At 46.7% G+C, this 25650-nt stretch overlaps 1 protein-coding gene across 1 annotated transcript in view; it reads left to right on the top strand.

The window, feature by feature from the left end:
• LOC143995846 (vomeronasal type-2 receptor 26-like) overlaps nucleotides 1–25650 on the top strand; it is a 101117-nt gene that overhangs the window by 63737 nt on the left and 11730 nt on the right. The gene's annotated exons all lie outside the window — the stretch shown is intronic.

Here is a 25650-nt window from a genome sequence, read left to right as displayed (position 1 = left end):
GGATCGTCCCTATCATTGGTACGCCTCTGTCTGTAGTCCCTCGTGTCTCTGTCCGTGTTTCCTTCCTGTTCGTCTTTTATCCTTTTCCTACAGTCTCTTTTTATATGTCCCACCTTGTTGCAGTAATAACAGGTAAGAGGTTTACGGGAGGAATTCCCTCCTTCATTGACCCGGGCAACAGTGTTAACTCCCGGTGTCCTTCTGGGTTTAGTTTCTGCTAAATCAGCCTCTATGCCTTGTGCTTTCTGCAACAATGTTCCTCTGTCCCGTATGGCTCTCCATTCGGGAGTACATGCCTTCAGTTTGTCACCTATTTGGGGTACTAGTCCTTCCATAAACTGTCGATTGAAAGCCCTAATGGTGACGGGTAAGGCTAAATCTAGACCTTCGTCAGCCATCATGCTTTCCATGTTGAGGTAAAATTCTGTAACAGTCTGACCTGGGGCCTGTTTTATGGGCGCTGTCGAACCCCTTTCCTGCTGTTTCCCTTGGCAAAATTCTCGTAACTGAGCAATAAACAGGGGTCTAGAGTCTATATGACGAGGGTGTATTCCTGGTGGATCTGTGGTAGGATCCCCATTCGGTCTATGTGGAGCAATTTCATTCATAAATTGATTAAACATCGTTAGTGTCATTTTATGTCTACATATATCTTCCCCATCTTGCCAAGTCGCTTCATGTGTGTCTAGTAATTGTGTCACGAATCTACAGAATGCGGCAGGTTTTGCTACGGGATCAGGAGCATTCTGTATTAATGCCATAAGAGTGTCAGCCGACCAAGGTGTCCATGTCCTCAGAACGACTTGTCGGGTCACTGTAGGTGGCTGTCCTGCTTGACCCGCATTTGGATTATTTACTTGTATTACCCTAGTCCGACTATGGACTGGAGCTACGGGCTCTGGTCTTTGAGCGCCGCAATGTACACATTCCTGTGCCCAGTCTGTATTCTGGGTACCGCATACTCGGCATACCCATCCTCTTCCTCTTAAGGAAGGATAAAGTTTTGGTCTTTCATTACCTGGTGTGGTGGTGTTATAAGGAGGTGGAGTATCTCCCGTATTAACCCTATCGCCGGGAGCAGAAGGAAGACTTTTGTGTCGGACCTTCATATCCCATCCACCTTTTTCCTGACAATACTCCCATCCCTCCTCTTTAGCCCTGTTGGAAACCTTAATTAAACATCGTATTTGTGATACCCATCTGTTCTGCAATATCTCTCCCTGTCTGTCTTTCTTTATTTCTTCCCAACCTTCTACACTTAATCCATTTTCTCCATCCATCCCCAATTTCTTGAGAATCCTATTTGTGCCCTGTGCCTTATCCTTCCCATACAACATTGTAATTATGTCTTTAACAGCATAACATTTCTGAGATTCCTCCTGGGGTTTACCATGTGTCTGGCCCATTTTGACAGTCCTGCCTAGGTGGCGTTTGGATCACTTACTAAGTGTCTCGTTGCCTTCTCCTCCTAGGGTGCCAAAATACTAAAAACCTCTCCTAGATGAGATTTCTGAAATCGAATTACCTTATATGCTAGCCAACTGACAAATATTATGACCAGACTGACGGCTACAACATATACAAGCATTCCCTTTTGGTGGCCAAACACATATGACTAGGTCTCCGGGACTTTGTGGAGACCTTTATTCCCGTCCCATTACCATGGAATCTCTCAGCATTCGTTTCTTATTCCTGCTTTATCGAGGCAGTCAGGACTTATACTTTCAACCCGTTTTTAGGCTCATGAATCAAAAAGCGTATATCAAACTTAAGTGTCGGACCCCCAAAGTACTCTTACGAGTTAAGGGCGCATTCCGTTACCCATTGGGATGATATATGTTTCAATTCACACCATACAAACAGAGCTTATCTCATTCACAACAGACAGATGACAAGTAGACAGACAAGAAACAACGGTAACATAAGCCAAAATATTAAGTTCAAGACCCGCATACTACAGAGGTTGGTGTTTACCTGAAGAACAATTCAGACAGATCAGGTGGGCACAAATCTAAGAAGCACAGAGTTTATAAGAAAATAAAGCTTTTCTTACCTGCGCAGGATTTGTCTGTGGTTCTTTGATGTGCCCGACCATTTCGTTCCGTCCTTATGTTCGTTCGCCTCTTGTAGTTTCTTCAGCGAGTCCGTGTTCGCGGCGCCAGAAATGTTAGGTGTGACCTCAACAAGTCACCTATTTGTCAGGTTATGTTACCGTTTCCCAATTGTTAGTTAGAGTTCTTATCCGAGCAAAGAGACACAGAAGTATTCAGTATTTCTGCTCAGAAGTCCGTCGTTAACTCTAACTGTCTCTGACTGACTGTGGCTCTGAGGCTTGTTTATTACATCTTTTATAGACAGAAAAGGGCAAACATCAGCAAATGTAAAAAAAACAACATTTTCAAAGTAAAGACAATTCTCCGGGTGTTATCAGCTGATAAGACAATCTTCTGGGCGTAGACTGCTTTTTAGGGCTGATGCGGCCTCTCCTTATGCGTACGTGACTAAAGATGACTAGTCCTTATTTTAAAGAGAAGGATAGAAAAATACAAGCATTTAGTAAAACATAAGGTCAACCATTTTGTTTCAACATACCTCAATCCTTACAAATGCAAGAAACTAAAATGCCTTACCTGTAAATTCGTCCACCACCGCCAAAAATCCTTTACCACTAAGGGCAATACATACCAACTGAAAGAATTTTACAACTGCTCCTCTGAGTTTGTAATATATGCGATCCGCTGCCCTTGCAACCTACTTTATATAGGACGCACCATTCGCACCCTAAGAAAGAGGTTCGGCGAACATCGCCGATCAGTAGAAGGGGATTCCAATCTCACTATCCCACGACACTTTAAAGAACACCATCAAGGGTCCACAGAGGGCATGCAAGTTTGGGCCCTTGAACAGATACCTGGATCCTTCCCCCTCGCAGAGCGTTTTAAACGCCTCTGCGAGAGAGAAACTTTTTGGATATATACGTTAGACACCCTCACGCCTGGAGGCCTCAACGAGGACATAGAAATCAACTCAGTTGTTTAATTTGTATCCATCACACTTTCTTAATGAGACTTAGAATCCGCTCCCCTCACCTTTTCCTCCTCCCCCCCCCGCCTTCCCTACCACAAATCAGAATAAACGTGCCTTTTCAGATCCCACTGCATGTAGGTCCACGCGCGCGTGTGTGTGTATGTATGTACACATATATATATATATATATATATATGTATGTGTGTATGTATATATGTGTACATAAAAGTGTGTGTACGTGAATCGAAATGCACACACATATACAATCATAAAAAACACTTCCTACTTTTTATTGAATATTTTTTATCTATATTTTTATCGTTATTTTTATTTTTATTTTTAATTTCATTGGTATTTTTATTTTTATTTTTATTTTTATTTCTATTTCTATTTTTATTTTTCAATTTCTAATAATTTTTTATATTAATTCTTTTATAAATCTATTTCCTTTTGTACTCTTTTTACAAAATTCTTTTTATAAATATCTTCGTGTTTTCTAAAACAATTAAACAAATAATAAAAAAAAACAACTTTTATCATTTTTTCCACATTTCTAATTTGTATCTATATATACACACAAACTAAACTGTTCCTCTATGGACACACACACAATAACAATATACAACAAGCCTGCAGCACATAGCTTATCAACACCATGCCTTGGTCGGAACAGTTCCGCCCCACAAGGTGGAACCTGAACTCGAACGACCAATTAGAACTGCTCTTCTCCCTATTTAAACCACTTCCAATATGGTGACCCAGATGCCTGATGAAGGAGCACGCATGCTCCGAACGCGTGCAACGTAAACCATAACGAACGTCATCGCAGAGCGCCCCCAACGTACCAACGAACGGACCTCCCTGACGCTGCTACACCGGGCCGTGCGACGCTGGGAACCACCGGCGCCACCGGACGAGAGACACAGCCGAATGAGAAACCGCTTCTCCTCGGGAGCCCTGCGATGTCCCCCAGAGACCTTTTTAAAAAAACATGATGTGCCTGAAACTTTCTGGTAGAGAGTGAGTGTATAACTTTACAAATTAAATGTCTGTGATCTAAAAATACTGCACTTAGATTGGCGCTGTTTTTTCTTCTGTTTAGGAACAACAGAGTACACGCCAAAGGTTCAGGGTCACAGGCAGACAGGGATGGTCGGGGACACACCAACAGGTCAAGGTCAAAATCAGACAGGAATCATTAAGAACACGCCAAGGTCAGTAACAGACAAACATAGAGCACATGGCAAGCAGGAAACAGGAAGCCAAATACACAATGGTTGATCAGCACTGGTGGCTTGCAGTGCACAGGTTAATATAGGGTTGGGTCTGGGGTGGATCCACGCTTAGAGGAGAGGTTATAAAAACCACCAGGTGGAAGTGGCTGGCCTCTTAGTCTGAACACATGAGGAGAGGTAAGCAAACAGAGGAAGATTACTGCATAACCATGACAGGAGAGCTGGGGGGAGATTTGTGATGAGAGGAGAGCTAGGAGGGGATTTGTTATGAGAGGAGAGCTGGGGGGGATTTGGGGAATTTTCCTTATGTGATACACAGTTTTAAGCCTTAACTCATTACAATTTGTTGGAGCCTCTGTAAATCTCTCCTCTAAGGAAGGTGTGGCTGGGGGTGGGGTTTGGGTGTTGGGGCAGAGTTTGGGCATGGTTGGGGCGGAGAGGTGGACAGAGAGGATGAGTTTCTGCACCTTTTCTCTGAGAAAAAAAGCCCTGACAAGGCCTATGATGAAAGGTCCACCATTCCTACTGTGAAACATAGAGGTGGATCGCTCATGTTTTGGGGATGTGTGAGCTACAAAGGCACATGAAATGCGGTCAAAATTGTTGGCAAGGTGAATGCAGTATGTTATCTAAAATATACCAGAGGAACATTTGCATTCATCAGCCAGGAAGCTGCACATGGGACATACTTGGCCTTGTGTTTTTGATCATTGTCATGTCGGAATGTCCAAGATGACCTGTCATTGGCTACAGCAGAATAAGGTGAAGGTTCTGGAGTGACCATCTCGGTCTCCTGACCTCAATATCATTGAGCCTCTCTGGGGAGATCTCAAACGTGTAGTTCGTGTAAACTGCCTCCTTTATACTCCACCTTGTCCCACCTTAAATAATAGCCAAACAACTTCTGGAGTAAAAAGGCTGTAGCAGCCTTATTTTATTAACAAACTTATAAATATATATATATATATATATATATATATATATATATATATATATATATATATATATATATATATATATATATAAATAATATAATTAACATAAACAATATATAACCAACATCTGTTATGCAAAACAACCATCAATCCTTCCGAGCGTTGGTCTTTGCAGGTCCTCCATCAAACCATAATGTATTCCAAAATTACGCTGCGGAACCTCTCAAGTGGAATATACGGCCTCAAGCCGACGAGCTGACTCAGAGACGCCCACTTGCCACAGCGCCCCCATAACCAATCTCCAGATAACCTCCGTTATGGGATACCATAATCAGAACCCATCCCACCACCGGGTCCTGAGCTCATCCTTCCACAAATCTTGCTTCACCAGCAAAGACCAACCTCAGCCACAGCTTCCAAGGGAAACACCTTACCCTTGGAAGCCCCTCCACACCCGCCATGCTCTCTGCGCACCATCCTGCAGCCCAAGGGTCCACATGTCGACCCCTACATCATTAAGATGTACTCCATCTCCCCTTAAATACCTCCAGATCTCCACCTCAAGGTCCTTGTGCCTTATACCTAAACCCCCATGTTTTACCACAAACTTACTAATGTCTCTATTAACCCTTTCATGACTAAGCCTATTTTTGGAATTTGGTGTTTACAAGTTAAAATCCATATTTTTTGCTAGAAAATTACTTGGAACCCCCAAACATTATATATATTTTTTTAGCAGAGGCTCTAGAGAATAAAACGGCGATTGTTGCAATATTTTATGTCACACGGTATTTGCGCAGTGGTGTTTTAAACGCAACTTTTTGGGAAAAGGGACACTTTCATGAATAAAAAAAAAAAAAAACAGTAAAATTAGCCCAATTTTTTTGCGTAATGTGAAAGATAATGTTACGCTGAGTAAATAGATACCAAACATGTCACACTTTATAATTGCGCGCACTTGTAGATTGACGACAAACTACGGTACCTAAAAATCTCAATAGGCGACGCTTTAAATTTTTTTTACGGTTACCAGGTTAGCGTTACAGAGGAGGTCTACTGCTAGAATTATTGCTCTCGCTCTGACGATCGCGGCGATACCTCACATGTGTGATTTGAACACCGTTTACATACGCAGGCGCGACTTCCGTATGTGTTTACTTTGCTTCGCGAGCTCGCGGGGACGGCGGGCGCTTTGAAATTTTATTTTTTATTTTTTTATTTATTTTATTTATTTTAAAACGACTAAATTGTTTTAAAAAAAAAATAAAATAATTTGATCACTTTTATTGCTGTCACAAGGAATGTAAACATCCCTTGTGACAGTAATAGGTGGTGACAGGTACTCTTAATGGAGGGATCGGGGGTCTAAAAGACCCCCCACCCCTCCTTTACACTTCAATGTATTCAGATCGCCGAAAACGGCGATTCTGAATACCGGATATTTTTTTAAAACCGGCGCCATTGGCAGCCGAGTAAACGGGAAGTGACGTCATGACGTTGCTTCCGTGTTTACGATGAGGAGACTGGAACGAAGCCGATTACGGCTTCGTTCCAGTTCCTCCGCAGCAGCCGGAGGCATCGGACCACTGATCGGTGCTCCCGATCGAGCGGGAGCACCGGTAACAGCAGCGAGAGGCGGCGGGAGGGGGGGACGTCCCCTCCCGCTCCTCCGGCATAACAGCCGAGCGGCTTTTAGCCGCATCGGTTGTTATGGCTGGAAAGCCAATCGCCCGCTGTAAAAAACGGTACTGGGATGATGCCTGCAGGTGCGGGCATCATCCCGGTATACCCCCCGGAAGCCGAGTACGCAGATCTGCGTACGCTCGGCGGGAAGGGGTTAATATTGCGCTTGGCCCTGTTCACCCCTATGACAGATCTGGCCATCCTCCATGATGTCCTAGCCACCATGTCTGACCAAACTATAATCATTTCGGGGAATGCCATATGCAGCCACGATATGTCAAACTTCATGTTGCGAGTCACATCTAACATAGATCTGACCCCTAGATCATTCCCCCCCACATGTAGAATTAACACATCCGGGGGCCTGCTGAGCCTAGCAAAATATTGTGCCTCTGTGACCATCCTGCTCCACAATATCCCCGGAAATCCCAGCAATCAAACACAGGCTTCCCGTCTGGAAAACCCAAGTTGACGACCATTCGACCTCACAACTGCCCTTCTTGCCCCCCCAGCACACATTAGAGTGTCCCAAAATCCAAATCAAATATGGCCCTGTACCTGGAATAGAAGAAAACACACACTCCACCATGAACTCAAAAACCTGACATGTATATTCCCCTTTTCAAGGTCCCCACTTTTCTGCCTGAACAGGACTAACCAAAAGTTGTGGGCGAATGTACAATTTAAACCTATTGGATTCCCATCGCCCAATACGCTTAACTGCATCCCCATCCATACCATGCCTGGCTGCCTCCATCACCGCCCCTATCCTAAAGAAATGAGACGAGAATTCCTTGTCATCTAACCCCAACTTCCTCAAACACCTCCGGAAAATTGTTATAAATTGGAACTTGGAAAGAAGAAAACCATCCTCATGTACCAAAATGGACCCCGCAACCAGGGTCCTACTTTCCAAAAACCCCTTTACTGCTGTGACCGGACAAAAGGGGGAACCTGCCACTGCAAATATCAGTATCCTCTTGCCTCTTCCTCCTTGGTCCGTCTTGGACCGGCGCAAGAGGACCGTAACCGTCAGCTCCTCCTATGTTACATTCCAATGCTGAATACCCCCTTGAACCTTCTTGGAGGGGCTAACCAACTCACTAATTCTAAATGCCCCAAAAAACGTCAATAGGAAGGCCACCCTAAACAACCCTGTCTCATAAGCCGAAGAACATACCCCTCCCAACTGCTCCAACATACACCTTAGGACCTCGAAAGACACCGTTGCCTGATGCCTCTGCGCCCCATTGTCTTCTTGTACCCTTTTAGAGCCTGGCGCACCCAGATATCCTTTGTGAAATCCGGAAGCCCTTGCCATTTAAATAAAAAGCCATCTTCTTACTCAGTGATGACCCTGAGACCCCATCCTCTATATGTCTAGCTATGAAATACAATAGTAATAACCTCACCTTGGGACCAGCCGGCTCTTCCCCTGTACCCTCAATAAAGGCAACCCACTCTTCCCATACTTTACCATATGCCGCCAACGTAGTCTCGGTCACCGACCTCCTGATCCAACCTGTGAGCTTTCCAATGCAGTCTACCATAACCATCCGTGACAAGGTACTCCGTGTTGCTCCGCGTCCGGCGCCAACTCCCAGAACCTGTCCCACTGAAAGCGAGATAATGCATCAGCTATCACGTTCTCTACACCAGGTAAAAGCACCGCATGTATAAAAACGTTTAACTGCAGGCAGTGCAACACCAAGTGTTGCAATAATCATATAACCGGCAGAGATGATGCCGATACCCTGTTAAGAACCTGCACTACTCCCATGTTGTCACAGTGAAAAAGCACTTTCAGATCCCTGAAAGAAGCGCCCTACAATTCTACCGCTAGTACCACTGGAAAAAATTCCAGGAGCACCAGGTTTTTTGTAAACCCTGCGCCAACCCAGGACTGCAGTCACCTGCCCACTCCACTGTCAGTGGAAGAAGGCTCCAAATCCCGATGATCCAGCGGTGTCTGTGACCAACTCCAAATTGAAGTTGCTGACTGAGCCAAACATCCACAGTGCCCTCCCATTAAAGGATGCCAAATTTTTAAGTCGTCCCTGTGCATCCTCACTAAGCGCACAAAGTGTGTGGGCGACTTCACCCCGGCCGTGCTTGATGACAGCCGCCGGCAAAATACTCGACCCATTGGCAGTATCCAACAAGCAAAGTTTAGCTTCCCCAACAAGGATTGTAAGGCCCGGAGCTGCACTTTACGCATCCCCAACATCTCTGCTATCACCTTCTTTAGGTCTTCCAGCTTGTCCCCCCCGGCAATCGGCACTCCATAGCCTCTGAGTCTAAGACAATACCTAAGAAAGTGATCACTTTCCTTGGCCCCTCCGTCTTTTCCAGCGCCAATGGTATTCCGAAATGCTCCTCAATGTGTTCCAGCATAGCTAGGAGCACCCCGCAGATCTTCAAAGCTGGTGGACCCACGCAGAGGAAATCATCAAGGTAGTGGATGACCGAGTTCACCTGTGCCACATCTCTCACCACCCACTCGACGAAAGAACTGAACGTCTCAAAAAGGGCGCAGGATATCGAGCATCCCATTGGCAGGCATTTGTTCCAATGACACCCTAAGAGCTGAAAACTTTCCGAATGAACCGGGAGCAGTCAGAAAGCCGATTCGATGTCGGTCTTTGCCATCAGTGCTCCCCGGTGAACCCAGCCTACTGCCACGTCAAATGAAGTGTAGCTGACCGTACAATCCTCTGGCCTAATGGCATCGTTAACCAACCCCCCTTTTGGAAAGGATAGGTGGTGAATTAGCCTGAATTTGTTAGGTTCCTCCTTTGGCACCACCCCCAATGGGAAGACCACCAAATCCGGAATCGGAAGGGCTGGGAAAGGGCTGGCCATACTCCCCAATTCAACTTCCTTACACAGTTTCGTTGAAACTACGCCCGGATGTATCATTGCTGATTTCAAATTGCGCGACACCGGAGGAACCGTCTCCAACTTACCTGGAATCCTAAAACCTTCATCAAAACCTGTCTCAAGCAAACGCGGCGCTGTCTTATCCGGGTATCTAACGAGAAACGGTTGCATCCTTTCCACTCTCACCGGCGTCCTCCCTCTTGTGCGCAGCATCTCCGGCACGTCCCTTACCTTGTTTAAAGCAGGACGGGGGTGAGTCCCCCCGCAACCTGAACACTCATGCTTGTACCGGCATGAGGTTCCAAACCTGCAGGACCCCTCATTGTACTGCCAACACGTCCCCTTTTTCTTATTGGCTGGTTGTCCTGAGGAAGAAGGTCCACCGGCCCCCCCTTGAAAAAACTGACCCGGAGCCCTCGCCGATGTCATGAGCCGCATCCAAAGACTGATGTCTTTATGATCCCACCTCAATTACGGCCGCACTGCCCTCCGTTGCCTAAATTGTTCATTGTATCTCAACCAGGCTGTGCCCCCGTATACTCTATATGCCTCTCCGACTGAATCCATGTAGCAAAAAAGAGCTGAACAATGCTCAGCGTTCTTTTCACCAGTGACACTGGCCATGATTGCAAACGCTTGCAATCATGGCCAGTGTCAATCAATCAATCAATCAATGGATCAATCTATACCTCCTTTTTTCTTCATTTTCTTTTTTGGAATCATCGGGCTTCACCCTATCCAGGTTGAACTTCTCAAGCGGCAGAAAGGAAAATATCTCTACGTATTCCCCATTTTCCATATCTTCTCTTGCACTTCTGGCTTCAGATGCGCACCCAACGGCCCCTCGAAACAAACATACACCTCGCATTTTGCAGAATCCGCCAAACGGAAGATGTCTTGCTTGTTTGCGGCATCACTGACGCCTGTGGTCTTGGGTGGAGCCGGCTGTTCCGGCACCGCGCCAACCCCTACTAAAGTGTCCGCTGCCGGTGTGGTCATATTTGTTCCCACCCCGGGCCCTGAGGTCACTCCCAACCCCCCTGGAGGTGGAACCCAGGCTGCTGCCGGGCTGGCGAGAGCCCTGTCGTTCTTCTCGAACCTGCTAACTAATTTTTATCCCCGCCAGAAAACCCAACATGCTGTTGTCCACCTCCGCTCTAGGACTTTGACCCACGCCCGCCGCTGGCGCAGCCTCACCTGGACTTGCATGCCCGCCCGCTGCCCCCAGCTGGGTTACCCCCCTACCCCCACATACTGCCACCCCACTGTCAAACACTTCCCCCACTGCAGTTAAAAGTAAACGTGACTTACCGGGCTGCACGGGGGCGAACCCACCAGCCAACCTCCTCGTCTCTCCCGCTGGAGCTTGCCTCAAAGGTAGATAGTCCTCGGACCCCGTCAGTTCTCCTTCAAACCTCTGACCAGCAACATCTTCCTCCTCCTCCGAAAGCCCTCCAGGTGGTCTTGCACTGGATGCCGAAGGACCAGCAGCTGCCTGCACACTCTTCCTGGCTGCATACCCATCCGCTGATTTCCTTGCCGCTTTGCGTGGACTGGTGTGGTCCACCTCAGCCCTGCTAGATGCCTCCACTGGTTGTGACTCCTCCTGGGCTGCAGATTTTGACCCCTGGGGTGGCCTGGCCATGGGGGTAAAAGGCTTGGCCACCGCAAGGTCAGATCTCCCCCGTTGATGGCTTGTCCTGCCCGAGATGCCTCGGTGGGTGGAGTCCGGGCCCGCCCCCACCTGTTCCCGATGTGTAGGCATGGTTGAGCCCCCCACCATGTTATCCTGGCCTCCTTGTGTTGCTGCCCGCCCGCCTGGAGATACGCTGGCCCGGCTGCCCCTAGTATTTCTGGCCACCTTTTTTGCCGGTCCACCCGATGGAGCCCGTACAGAGCTCCGCTCCTGCTGCTGTGCCCTGGGAGTGGAGTTGGGCGAGAAATGCTCCGGAGGCCAGGACCTTCTGCCACCATTCCCAGTACCTTCCCTAGAGTCTCCTCCAGCCACCCCGGGGACCGTGCCGCCACCTCCAACCTTAACCGCGCTAGAAGGTTGTCAAAGTCTGCCATTGCCAGTTCTGGGTTACAATTGCCGCACAGACCTGGAACACACACAGCCTCCTAAAATTCTCCCCATGTTGTGTTGAAGGAAGGAAGGGGACGTCCCCTCACATTAACTCCGGCCCCCTCCCCTGACTGCCCCTTACCCAATCCAGGCTAACCAAACAACCACCAATAGATGGTCCCCTGTTAACCCTTTCATGCCAGCCTTCTGCTTACCTCATTTCACTCATGCAGCTCCAGGCTTTTCTGGAACTGGAGGCTTTTTGCCAAGAGCAATGGGAAGTTTTACCATCTGAGAAGATAAAGAGCCTCATCCACAAATACCACAAAAGACTTCAAGCTGTCATTGATGTTTAAGGGGGGCAATACATGGTATTAAGAACTGGGGTATGTAAACTTTTGATCAGGGTCATTTGGGTAGTTTCTGTTGTGATTGTGATTTAAATTAAACACATTTGATTGATAATAAATGGCTTCAGCCAAACACTATCCATGAGTGAAAGAAAAGTTTTTGTGTTATCATTCATATTCTCTGAAAAATGTCCAAGAAATCAAAAATTCGGCCAGGGTATGTAAACTTATGAGCACAACTGTATATACTCACACATATTTGAAAGGTATGTCAGATCTCCTGCAGAGCTCCAGTATCTTTCACCCAGGGAAGCACATGGGGGGATTTTCAACAAGATCACACAGATCAATGTATATAGGGATTTTTAGATGTTTTTTCCACATTTGTGGGGTTGCAAATTGAACCAAGCACACGACAATAGTTCCAAGTCGGCACTGCAAACTGAGGCAATTATAGTACACTCAGGCCAAGATTAAAAAAAATTTCTAGATAAAATCTGGTGTCTCTTTTGCAGATTTTGGATAGAAGTAACAAGTGGGGTTGGTTGTGCCTTCACATCGCAACCATATAGAGCAGTGATGGTGAACCTTGGCACCCCAGATGTTTTGGAACTACATTTCCCATGATGGTCATGCTCTCTGCAGTATAGTTAAGCATCATGGGAAATAATTAATTGTGCCCATAAAATCTTTATCAATCAATTACATCAAGATAAAACCAAAACCCACAAAGCTAGGCAGCCTAGATAGTCTTACACAGATTTGAGATCCCAAAAACACTTAAAGAGGAGTTGCAGACAAGCCAAGATCAGTAAACTGGATCAGACGTAAGACACAGAGCAACGAGCACACGGAAGCCAAATCACACAATATTGATCAGCAGAGCTGGCTTGCAGTGCACAGTTTAAAATAGAGATCCTTGATATGGGCTGGGGTGGAGCCATGCTTTGAGAAGAGATTACTTAAGCAGCCAGGTGAGAGTGGTTGGCCTCTTAATCTGAACACATGGAGAGGTCAGCTGACAGAAAAACATTACTGCATAACCATGACAGTACCCCCCCCCCTCTTACGAGGCCTCCCCTCCCCCACCTGGGTCCAGCCTTAAAGGGAAACTTTAGATGCAACCTTCTCAACAGACGAGGCTCAAAGATCTCAGATGCAGTGATCCAAGACCTCTCCTCAGGACCAAACCCTTTCCAACGTACGAGGTACTGAAGAATGAAATTCCTTCACGGAATCCAGAACTTGACTAACCTCATACTTTAGATTATCCTCACAGACCGACACGAAGGTAGGGAGAGGACTTATTGAGGACTAAAGGCTTTTTAGGAATGGGTAAGGGCATGAGAAGACCATCAGGAGTCTTAGCAGGGTCCCCTAGACCCTTAAAGATGAGCTGGACATCCAGCACAGGGCAGAGGTCAGTGGATCCCTGAGACCAGGTTGGTTAGAAGGTGACGTGTCAAGCTGGATAGCTGAAACACAAGCAGAATGCAGAGAGCTCTGAAAAAATGAGGCAGTCTATACAAAGGATGGATTGAGCATCTTAGACAGATTTGAATGGATGTAGTAGTAGTAGTAGGTTGAGGCCAGGTTACATAAGTTTCTGAATAAGAAAAAGCAGGAAGCTCACTGGGCATAGGCTGGACTGGCATAACTGGTGCAGAGGCCGACTGAATAGCATCGCCAGGTGCAGCAACTACCACAATCGCATCGCAGGGTGTAGCGACTGTGAAACTGGTGGACAAGTTAGCCTGGCTGTGTGTCCAAGGGACAGGGAGAGGTAAATGGTTATGCAAACTGGAGTGAATGATCGGCTCAAGTTCACAGGTGGGCTCCTCATCCAGAGTGCCACATGACCTAGAGAGTGCATTAGCCCGACTATTGCAGGACACATCCCAGAAATCGCTATATGCAGCGGGAAGAGCAGAAGATACTGGGAAGGTGGCAACAGGAAGTTTCCCTTTTGGGGCAACTTTGAGTAGGCAGGAGGAGGAACAGGAGGAACCCCAAGCCAGGATCTGTCCAGCAGTCCAATCAACGTTTGGAGAATGGAGCCATAACCAAGGAAGACCTAAAATAGGATATGAGGCCTTAGGTAAGATAAGGAAGGATATCCACTCCTGGTGAAGTGTCCCTACCGACATCTTAACAGGGAGGGTCTGGAAGCAGATAGGGCCCCCTGGGAGAACAGTGCCATCAATCGCCAAGACCACCAATGGCGTTGTGAGGGGCAAAAGGGTAAATCTCATGGAAGATGCAGTTCCCCAGTCCATGAAATTGCCAGCGGCTCTGGAATCCAGATATGCTAAGACCAAATAAGAGGAAGCGCTGACATAAAGGAACACAGAAAGAAGATGACAAGAAGGTGAAGGTGATATTTCAGGGTCCAATACCCCACCTTCCAGATGTATTAGATACAAGCGTTTTTCCGGACGAAGAGAGCAAGTGCCACGAAAATGACCTTTGGACTCACAATAGAGCAGAGTTCTGCGCCTTGCGTGTTGTTCAGGGGATAACTTGGTCCAGCCCAGCTGCATAGGTTCCTCAGCTGGAAGAAGGTGCTCCTCAGGTCGAAGAGAGGGCACAAGGAACTCAGGCTGCCTAAAGAATGGGGAGTGCTGGCATCTTTTTTCCAGGGTCCTCTCCTGAAAGCTAATATCGATCTAGGTACACATGGTGATGACACCGTCCAAATCAGCAGGGATAGTTCTTCCTGCTAATTCACTCTTCACTCTATCAGAGAGGTCATGTAAAAATGTTGCAACTAAGCCCTATTATTCCAGCTCAGCTCAGCAGCCAAAGTACGAAAATGAAAAGCGTACTGTCCCACAGAAGCAGACTCTTGAAGGAGATGTGAAAGGGTGCTGGCCGCTGAGGAGACACGACCCAGTTCCTCGAAGATATTCTGAAAAAGTTTCAAGAAATCAGACAGGCTAGAAACCACTGGATCATTCAGTTCCCACAGAGGGGAAGTTCAGGCTAACGCCTTGCTGGACAGGAGGGATATAATATGCGCTACCTTCATCTGATCTGACAGGACATTTTGGGGTTGGAGTAAAAAATGAATAGTGCATTGGCTGAGGAACCCCCTGCAGGCCTTGGAGTCCTCAGAGAAACGGGACGGAGCTGGTAGTTGTAGTGAATGTCTGGCTGCGACTGCGACCAGAATAGGTGCAGCCGCTGGTTGTACTTGAGGTTGCTGACACGGGGTTCCCAGACCGGAAGCTGCTTGAATCGGGAAGCCAGATCCTGGAGGAATAAATAATAAACTCAACTACTCAACAACTCAGCTTTTATAGCTCAAGCTGTATTAAAAATAACCATAAATCAAATAATATTAAATTATATCTTGCCCCTGCCAAAAAACAAACAAAAAAAAACACCCTTTAGATCCTGTTTTGTTGACCAATACAATTTGTAGAAAATTTTTATGTTTCATGAGTTTTGTTAATAATTTGTTTTGCAGATGCATGCTCAATCCAAGTAATGGATTTTACACCCCCCAAACAATTTTCATGCAACATATTTTCCACCTGCAGCTTAACTAGGCTGATTGGCATGGCAAAACAAACAAAGGTGTGATTTGTCTAATGCCGCGTACAAACAACCGGACTTTTGGATGGACCAGGTCCGACGGTCTTCCCGACAGACTTTCCAAACAAACGGACTTGGCCACACACAAGCACACCAAAGTCCGATGGATTTGAACGTGATGACGTACAACCGGACTAGAATAAGGAAGTTCATAGCCAGTAGCCAATAGCTGCCCTAACAACGGTTTTCATCCGTCGGACTAGCATACAGACGAACGTATTTTTCGACCGGACTCGAGTCCATCGGAAAGATTTGAAACATGTTTTATTTCTAGGTCCGACTGACTTTTGAAGAAAAAAAGTCCGCTGGAGTCCATATACGATTGTAATATCTGACGGATTCATTCCGTTGGACCTAGTCCATCGAAAAGTCCGGTCGTGTGTACGCGGCATAAAAGCTACTTTCCTGGTGCCTTCATGGTAGAATATGCATGGATTGTGTGTATGCTGCCATGGATAGGAACCAGGAAAGAAAAACTACAGAGTGGTAAGTATTCAATTTTCCATTTTAGCACACTGGTTAACAAATGAGTATTAGAAACCTGCTTGTCTATTAGGTTGGGCTTCACTTCCTGTCACATAGCCAAACAGGAAGTGAGGGTAAAACCCTACCAATGTCTTTCCATGGGGGCACACAGGTCAACCTAACTAATGTCCCCATTAGGCAAATTGCACTCTAGCACTTTGTCATGTACACCCCAAATTATTAGGTATTTTGGGGTTTATTAAAGGCAAATCCTTTCTGCAATACAAGTGTACTCACTGCAAATCTGAGGGGAAGCACTGGTGATTTTATCATCCAATCATGTAGAAGCAAAGATGATGTTTTTTTATTTCTCCTTGCATGTCCCCCTTGGATCTCCAGAAATTGCACTTCCAAGTGCAATTGCAGTGCAAAGTGGATTTGCATTAAGTAAATAAACTCCAAAGTTCAAGATACCTAATAATTTGGGGTGTGCACAGCAAAGTGCTAGAGTGCAATTTGCCTAATGGGGACACTAATTCGATTGACCTGTGTGTCCCCAAGGAAAGACATTGGTAGGGTTTTACCCTCGCTTCCTGTTTGTGACAGGAAGTGAATACATTTGAAGGAGAAACCGGCAAAATTTGTGAGTTATCTTCACCCTACCAGGGGGTGCAGACATCCCCAAAAACTGACAAGACTTCTAATCCCTCTGCACTCTATCCCCAAGCAAAAAATCTGAAAGGATTTCATTTAGTTTAACTTTGCAAAGACACATTCCTAAGTTCAACTGTGATACATGTCAATGGCAAATTTAGACCTTGTTTAATAGAAAACACCAGTTGCCTTTCACTAGAAACATTGGTTGGTCCAGTCCTGGAAATCTGCATCTGCTTTCCTATTCATTTCCATAAAAATTGGGTTCTTACAGCTAGATACGTGACCGCTGTGTATGTGAGATGCGCAACTGCTGTGTGCGTGGAGGTATGCACCTGTGCTGGGACAGCACACAGGAATGATATCACGCCCCTACAGGAAGTTGCTTGTACTGCTACTAATTTCTTCCCACCACCATGCCCCGCTCACTGTTCTCTGAGGAAGAGATGATCCTTATTTGCGAAATAGGATAATTTTTTATTTATATTTACATAGGGTGGTGTTTGTCTGGGTCATGTGTGTATGTCTAAATGATTTGGCCTCAAAACACACACCTACTTCCTGCATAGTTGGCAACATTGTAAAAAAAAAATTCGGGACACTTTTTTGGCAGTAGGCGGAGTTGTATTATAATTAGGGGGCGGGGTATGCAGATATAGGCATGGCACAGGGAAAGGTGAAAATGCGACGCACGCAGCACGCCTCGGTATAATATTGGCGTGGTTTACGTAAAATAGTGGGTGTGGCTTACATGGGCGTGGCTCGAAAGGTTGTGGTTAGAGTCTGAGATGAATGCGGGATGGAGAGGGAGAGGGAAAGGGGGGGGGGAGGGAGGGATGGAGGGACAGCAGCCCCCGGTCCTACACCACAATAGCAATATGTGTTTTCCAGAGTTTGACAATCAGCAGATAAAGATACTCCAAATACCTGGTGTTAGCGCTTCAATCATCCATGATTGTTATGGTGTCAGGATGATTGAAGCGCATTATTTCTATTATTACATTGTAATATAAAATGAAATCATTCAACTCACCATAATGCCGAATCAGTGGGAGCCATGAGCGCGTCACTAGCCATATTGCCTGCCACCAGATTACATCAGGTGCCCCCAGCAGAGTCCCTCCTTACATCAGGTGCCCCATCAGAGCAGCCTTCCTCACATCTGTGTCTCCATCAGCGGAGCCTCTCCTTACATCTGGTGTCCCCATCAGTCCTCCTAACATCTGGTGCCCCCCTGACATCCAGACTGGCCCTCCGACAGATCCTCCAGACTCTGACTGGCCCCCCGACAGATCCTTCAGACTCTGACTGGCCCCCCGACAGATCCTCCAGACTCTGACTGGCCCCCCGACAGATCCTCCAGACTCTGACTGGCCCCCCGACAGATCCTCCAGACTCTGACTGGCCCCTGACAGATACTCCAGACTCTGACTGCCCCCCCCGACAGATCCTCCAGACTCTGATTGGCCCCCGACATCTCCAGACTCACTCTGACTGGCCCCCGACATCTCCAGACTCACGCTGACTGGCCCCCGACAGATCCTCCGGACGCCGTGACTGTCGTTGCCTCGCGGAAAGACAGTTTGAACTGCGGTGCCGCCCATCTTCCATAGACACTAGCAGCGGGGGTGTGCGGCGCCGCAGCATCTCTATAGACCAGCTTCTGGTCTTCTTTAAAATGGCGGCCGGAGGAGACAATTTCTCCGCCGGCCGTGGACTGCTAGCGGCCGGCGGCGAAATTATCGTGGACAAACCAAATTTACCGGAACATTTCCCGGGACAAAATAAATTCGGGATAAGGATCCTAATCCCGGGATCGTCCTGGGAAATTCGGGACAGTTGGCAACTATGTTCCTGTGTACAGATTCACTTCCGGGCCAATGTATATTGCTTCCTGCTTCAGTGTATGTGTGTGTGTATATATATATATATATATATATATATATATATATATATATATATATATATATATATATACAAACTGACCTGCACCAGGGCGGTCCTCCGTGACTTCACCAGCACCAGAGGGTGCACCAAAAAGCAACTGCAATCCCTTCTTGGGATGCTCAATTTTGCCATGCGCACCACAGGGTTGCTCCTTTGTGTCCCGCCTACTAGTGTACCTTTCCTGTACACAACATCCCGTCTCAACAACGCAGCAGTAGTGGACCTCTCAATGTGGGAGGAGTTCCTTTCCACCTGGAACGGTATATCATTATTCATTCCCACCGTGTCTTCCCTGTCACCCCAGGTAGTGACAGACGCAGCGGCGTCCACAGACTTCACGACAATTTTTGGCCATCTCTGGTTTGCAGCTCCCTGGCCGCCACAGATACTAGCTATACCCGGTTTCACCAATGCATCTTCCCTCTTCGAACTTTACCCTATAGTGGCAGCCGCACAGCTCTGAGGCCATAGCTGGACCGGGCAAACCGTGGCCTTCACTACCGATAACCTTGCCACAGCAGAAATTATAAATAAAGGCAAATCTCTTGCAATCATGTCCTTCCTGCGTAGGATGGTACAGCTGTCATTACAGTTTCAGTTTAATATTTATAGTTCATTTGTTCCGGTCAAGCGCAATCTTGCTGCAGATGCACTCTCCCGTTTTAACTACATATCATTTTTTGAACAGATGCCCGGAGCCGATCCTGTATCAGCCACTATCCCGGCCTGGTCTCAATTGACCCTGGACTAGCTCAACATCTGCAGACAGCAACTCGGGTTATCAACTCCTCACTTTCCCGCAACACCCTCAAGGCCTACCAGACAGCCTGGAGGGCCTTCAACAAGTTCCTCACTCATCACTCCAAAGAAACGTCTAGTATCAAACAGATACTGGCCTTCATTTCACACTGTCATGCTAAGCTAACTCTATCCCACAACACCATTCGGCTATACCTAGGCAGTATCCAACATTTCTTGTCCCTTTGGGACCCCACAAAACCCTCCTTATTTACGTCTCACGCAATACAGGCCATTCTATGTGGCACTCAGAGGCTCCAACCAGTGGTCAGCGCCAAACACCTACCCATAACAGGAGACATCTTTAGGGGTATGTCAACCATCCTGGCTACATCGCCATTCGGTCTCCTCCCTAGTATGGTCCTACAAGCAGCCATGTGCCTGGCCTTCTAAGGGTTCTCACGACCCGGAGAATTCACTTGTAGCAGCCCTGCAGGCCAAGCGCTACGCAAACGCCAGTTGGTCCACTGCAAAGACCATTTCATTCTGCATCATTCTGCCCTTCTACCCTTTCCTGTCAAGCCCCTAAACACCGACCAATTCATGAAGCACATGAGGATACTTCTCTGCAACCTTCACCTGAACCCTAGCCAGTACTCCATACACTCATTTCGTATCGGGGCAGCGTCCCGTCATGGGAAACTAAATTTCGATCGGACCATGTTGTCGGATAATCCGACCGTGTGTGGGCTACATCTTACTTTTTCCATCGGAATGTCCGACCAACAAAGTTTGAGAGCTGGATATAAAATTTTCCGTCAACATGATCCTATCGGACTTTGTCTGATCGTTTGTAGAGAATTCCGGTCGGACAAAGTGCCACGCATGCTCAGATCAAATTATGAAACCAAAGCTATTGGCTACTAGCCGCAACGTAGTCCCGTCGCAACAAACGAACGTCATTGCGTTCTGAGCGATCGGATTTTCTGACAACTTTGAAATTTTCCGTCAACATGATCCTATCGGACTTTGTCTGATCGTTTGTAGAGAATTCCGGTCGGACAAAGTGCCACGCATGCTCAGATCAAATTATGAAACCAAAGCTATTGGCTACTAGCCGCAACGTAGTCCCGTCGCAACAAACGAACGTCATTGCGTTCTGAGCGATCGGATTTTCTGACAACTTTGTCCGACCGTGTGTATGCAACACCAGTTTCGGACAAAATCCATCAGAAAAAATCCGACGGATTTTGTTGTCGTAATGTCCGACCATGTGTACAAGGGCTTACAGGAGAGAATTTCCCTTCCTAGGGGCAGATTTCATTTCACTTCCTGTTGTCTCCTTCCATTTGCAAATAGGAGTCGTTTGTAAGTTGGATATTTGAAAATATAGGCCTGTCCTATATGCTCTGCAGAAATTTGGACCTTAGGTGTTGGTGTTGCCACAACACTGTAAGCCCTCACAGTTAATCTTGGTGGGCGCTGGAGCACCCTGCTGTGAACTATTATATCAAGAATTGTAATTACATGCCATTGTTGAACAGTGGTAGAAAAATTGGGCCTTTGGTGCTGGTGCCACAACACTGCAACCCCTCACAGATACTCTAGTTGGAGCGCAGGAATGAGCCCTGTTGCAAAGCATTGCATCAAAAATTGTAATTACACGCCCCTGTTAAACAGGGGCAGAAAAATTGGGCCTTAGCCACTGGTGGCGGTGCCCAGAACCAAAAATGTTCTTACAAGCTATCAGCATGATCAAGGAAGAGGATAGTCACTCAGCATAACAGGATAGTCACTCAGCATCAGCATAGGCAGTCTTGAAGGGATCTGACATTTTTAAAAAAATTATTCGGTTACATCAGCATCAGGTGCTTGGTAGCCGGTGGTTATCCAAGACTGATTCATTTTTATGAAGGTCAGTCGATCAACTGAGTCGGTGGACAGGCACACCCTGTGATCGGTTACAAAGCCCCCAGCAGCACTGAATGATGCGTTCTGAAAGAAAGGTGTGGGAAAGGTGTCCAATTCAGATCTTGCCCCTTAGGATTCCTGTACCATGTAAATGAGACGCTGGCGATGGTTGCTGGAACCGATCATACCTTGGGGCTGCAGACTAAAAAATTGTCTGAACGCATCAGTCAGACGGCCACCTTCTCCACCGCTCCTTCTGTGACTGACCGAAGCCTCAGCAACACGTTGTCCAGGACCAGAAATTTGTAACCTCCCAGTCTCTGGGAACGCATTGTACAGACCTTTCTGCAAGGCCTCCCAAAGATGTTTCATCCTCCGCTCCCTCTGCGATGGCAAGATAAGGTCCACAACCTTACCGTTGTAACGTGGATCAAGGAGGGTTGCCAGCCAGTAATGATCCCTCTCCTTGATCCAATGAATACAAGGATTCTTCCACAGGCTTTGCCGGATCAGGGAGGCCATGCAGCGGAGGTTAGCTGAGGCATTCGGTCCGGAGTCCTCTGGGTCACTAAGGACGACATAATCCGCAGCCACCACCTCCCAGCCACATACAAGTCCATGGGTTTGTTAGGACTGTAAATGATCCCTTAAAGACTGCTGCTGATGCTGAGTGCTAGGCTCCACCTCCATGCTGACACAATCCTCCTCCTCCTGTGTGATTGATGGGCCAGCAGGATAAAGGGGGTCTTGAGAGGTAAGGAAGTCCTCCTCTTCCTGCTTCTGTTCTGCCTCAAGTGCCCTGTCCATTATTCCACGCAGCGTGTACTCCAACAGGTGGACAAGAGGGACAGTGTCACTGATGCACTGTCACTGCTCACCATCCTCGTGGCCTCCTCAAATGGTGACAGGACAGTGCATGCATCCCTGTTCATGGCCCACTGGCATGAAGAAAAAAACCCGAGCCCCCCTGACACTGTCCTGGTGCTGTAGTTGCACAGGTACTCATTGATGGCCCTCTGCTGCATGTGCAGCCGCTGCAGCATGGGCAACGTTGAGTTCCGCCTGGTGGGCATGTCACAGATTAGGCGGCTCTTGGACAGGTTAAATTCTTTTTGGAGGTCAGCCAGCCGAGCATTGGCATATGACCGGCGGAAATGCACACAGACTTTCCTGGCCTGCCTCAGGACATCCTGTAAGCACAGCTACCTGCCCAAGAACCACTGCACCACCAAGTTAAGGACGTGAGCCAAACAGGGCACATGGGTCAGTTGTCCCTGTCGGAGGGTGGAGAGGAGGTTGGTGCCATTGTCGCAAACCACCATGCCTGGCTTAAGCTGGCATGGCGTCAACCACCTCTCAGCCTGCCCCTGCAGAGCTGACAGAATCTCTGTCCCAGTGTGGCTCCTGTCCCCCAAGCACACCAGAGCAAGCACCGCATGGCATCATCTTGCATGGGTACTTGCGTAGCCTCTTGAACGCCTACGGAGCACCATTGGTTTCGAGGACAAAGCACAGGAAGAGGCTATGGAGAAAGAAGAAGAGGGGCGGGTGGAGGAGAGAGGTGTGTCAGAATCACCAGTAGTAGCATTTTTGAGGCGTGGTGTCCTGCATCCTTCCCAGCTGCCAGAAGAGTCACCCAATGCGCCGTGAAAGATAGGTAATGTCCCTGTCCATGCCTGCTGGACCATGAGTCAGTGGCAATATACACCTTACCACATACTGCCCTGTCCGGCGAGGCCAAGACATTGCCTTCCACATGCCGGTAGAGGGCTGGAATCTCCTTCCATGAGAAAAAGTGGCGTTTGGGAACCTGCCACTGAGGAACCACACATTCCACAAACTCACGGAAGAGGGGCCAAATCTATTAACTGAAAAGGCAGCAGTTCAAGTGCTAGCAATTTATATATTATATTACACTGACTGCACTATATACTCTCCACTGTATTATATATGCTACACTGACTGTACTGTATACTCTGAACTGTATTATATTTACAACACTGATTGCACTATATACTTTGAATTGTATTATACGTACTACACTGACACTAACTACTTGCATAATCTCCATTCATATATACTATATACGGCCGCCATGAAAGCAGCAGCCTTATATTATAGTGTGGGGCATGGACTGGACTGAATATAGACTCTTTTCTGAATATCTAGTCTATACTAAATGCAGAGTATATATATATATATATATATATATATATATATATATATATATTTTTTTTTTTTTTTTTTTTTATATTTATAGATATATCTATATGTGTGGCACTGACATCTCTGCCTACTGATCCTATGTTAAATTTATTATAATGTAAGTCTATGGACATTATCATGACTTAGTATTTGGCACCATCTAGCGGCCAATATCAAGAAATGGACTTGGATTTTTCTTTCTTGAACATTGGAAAGCATCATAAGAAGTGACTATGATTATGTTCCTTTTATTTGACCTATGCCTACCCAGAATGCCAGGTGCCCTACCCATGGTCACCTGGAACAGAACAGACAGAACATGCTGGGTAGATTATAAAAGGGGCCCAAGTGGCCATTTTAGGCCTCTTCCGTACGGATAGTCTGACTGTGAGGACCCGCGAGGAGGTCTTAAGGAGGAGCGGCCTACAGCCATTGCAGAGCGCTGGAGTGACAGACATTGCCAGTCATCTGACAATGTGAGAGACACGGTGACCGGATCGGGAGAGATCCAGAGACACTTCCCGGGGGCATGATAGGACCCGGCTCACCCAGTGGAGTCATCTGGCATTGCAGCAAACTACAGTGCAACAGACCAGAGCTGTTGAACGGGACTTGAGATCCAGTTGGTGAGCGGGCTGCAGCCCACATTTTTGTTACACATTTGCATTCAGATAAACTCATATACAGTGTTCGCTGGGATTTGTAGTCTCAGAGATAGTGACAGGATCACTTTTAAGTTCAGCCTAACCTCTTTACCATTTGGATTACAAATTATAAAAGGCCATCATAGCTAGCAGAAGAAATGAAGATTAAAGACTGTGTACTATTAACAAGATCTTGCAACTAGCTTTTAAAGTAGGGGGAGCTCCCTTGTAGTTTCACCTGGTATAATTATTGTGCTGATTCATTGTCCTGTTGCTTTACGTTAGAGTGACAGTACAATTATTGTAACCACCTGTTTATCCTAATTTACAGTAAGGTATATCTATGGTTAAGTACCTCAATTGTGTGGAGTATTGTTTTTCTCCCAGCAGGTAGAGCCATCGGGTATCCTGGTAATAATACAGGTATATTATATTGTATTGTGGGGTTATCTCTCACCATTTCATTACATATTCATATTGCACCACAGCTGTTTAAAGGGGACTGAATCAAGTAAAAAGGGGGGTTCATTAGCAAAGTGCAGGCCCAAACAAAACAAAAAACAAAACCAGCAGCTCCTTCGGGGGTTAGTGCTACATATATATATATATATATATATATATATATATATATATATATATATATATATGTGTGTGTGTATATGTATATGTATGTATATGTAGCACTGACTCCCGAAGGAGCGGCTGATTTGATTGGGCTTACTGTTACCTTCTTGACCTCGTGAATGTCTAGGGGTTTCCTGAGGTAGATGGCCCAAGAACTGCAGAGACTGACACCAGATCCATTATAGGGATTTTTATTTGCAAAGAAGAATAAACGAAACACAGTCTCTCAAAGTAGGGTTAGAGGGTTTAGGTAGAAAGTCCAGGTACTCTTGGAACTTGGTCAAGTAGAAAAGAGTATCTCACATTAGAAAATCAAGAGAATAGGCATTCACAACTGGATCCTCACCCTTATCGGATAGTCCTTCTCTCACTAGGCCTAGCAGCCGATAGAGTGCTCAAAGTGAAATCTCTGCCACAGACTTGCTATAGGACACTTGAATAAAGTCTCTGCCACAGACTTGTTGTAGAACACTTAAATAACTGAAAGATATAGACAAACTTAGAGAACCCTCATACACTACCAGTATCTTGCAGCCGGTCTGGCAATACCATATGAGGTCAGATTCCCTTGGGGTCTTTCAACTAAGCCTCCAGGCTCCCTCTGAGAAGCCAGCCTTTGCGTGGCCTTCTCTCGAAGAGTCCTCCCCTTGATGCTTCTCCAGTTGCTAGGCCTGTCCACAAACCGAGACG

Source organism: Lithobates pipiens, unplaced genomic scaffold (genome assembly GCF_037356315.1).
Source record: "Lithobates pipiens isolate NorthernLeopardFrog02 unplaced genomic scaffold, aLitPip1_a1.2 Scaffold_19, whole genome shotgun sequence".
Taxonomy (NCBI): domain Eukaryota; kingdom Metazoa; phylum Chordata; class Amphibia; order Anura; family Ranidae; genus Lithobates; species Lithobates pipiens.
Note: the sequence above shows the minus strand (reverse complement) of the source record. Positions and strands in the feature narration are given on the sequence as shown.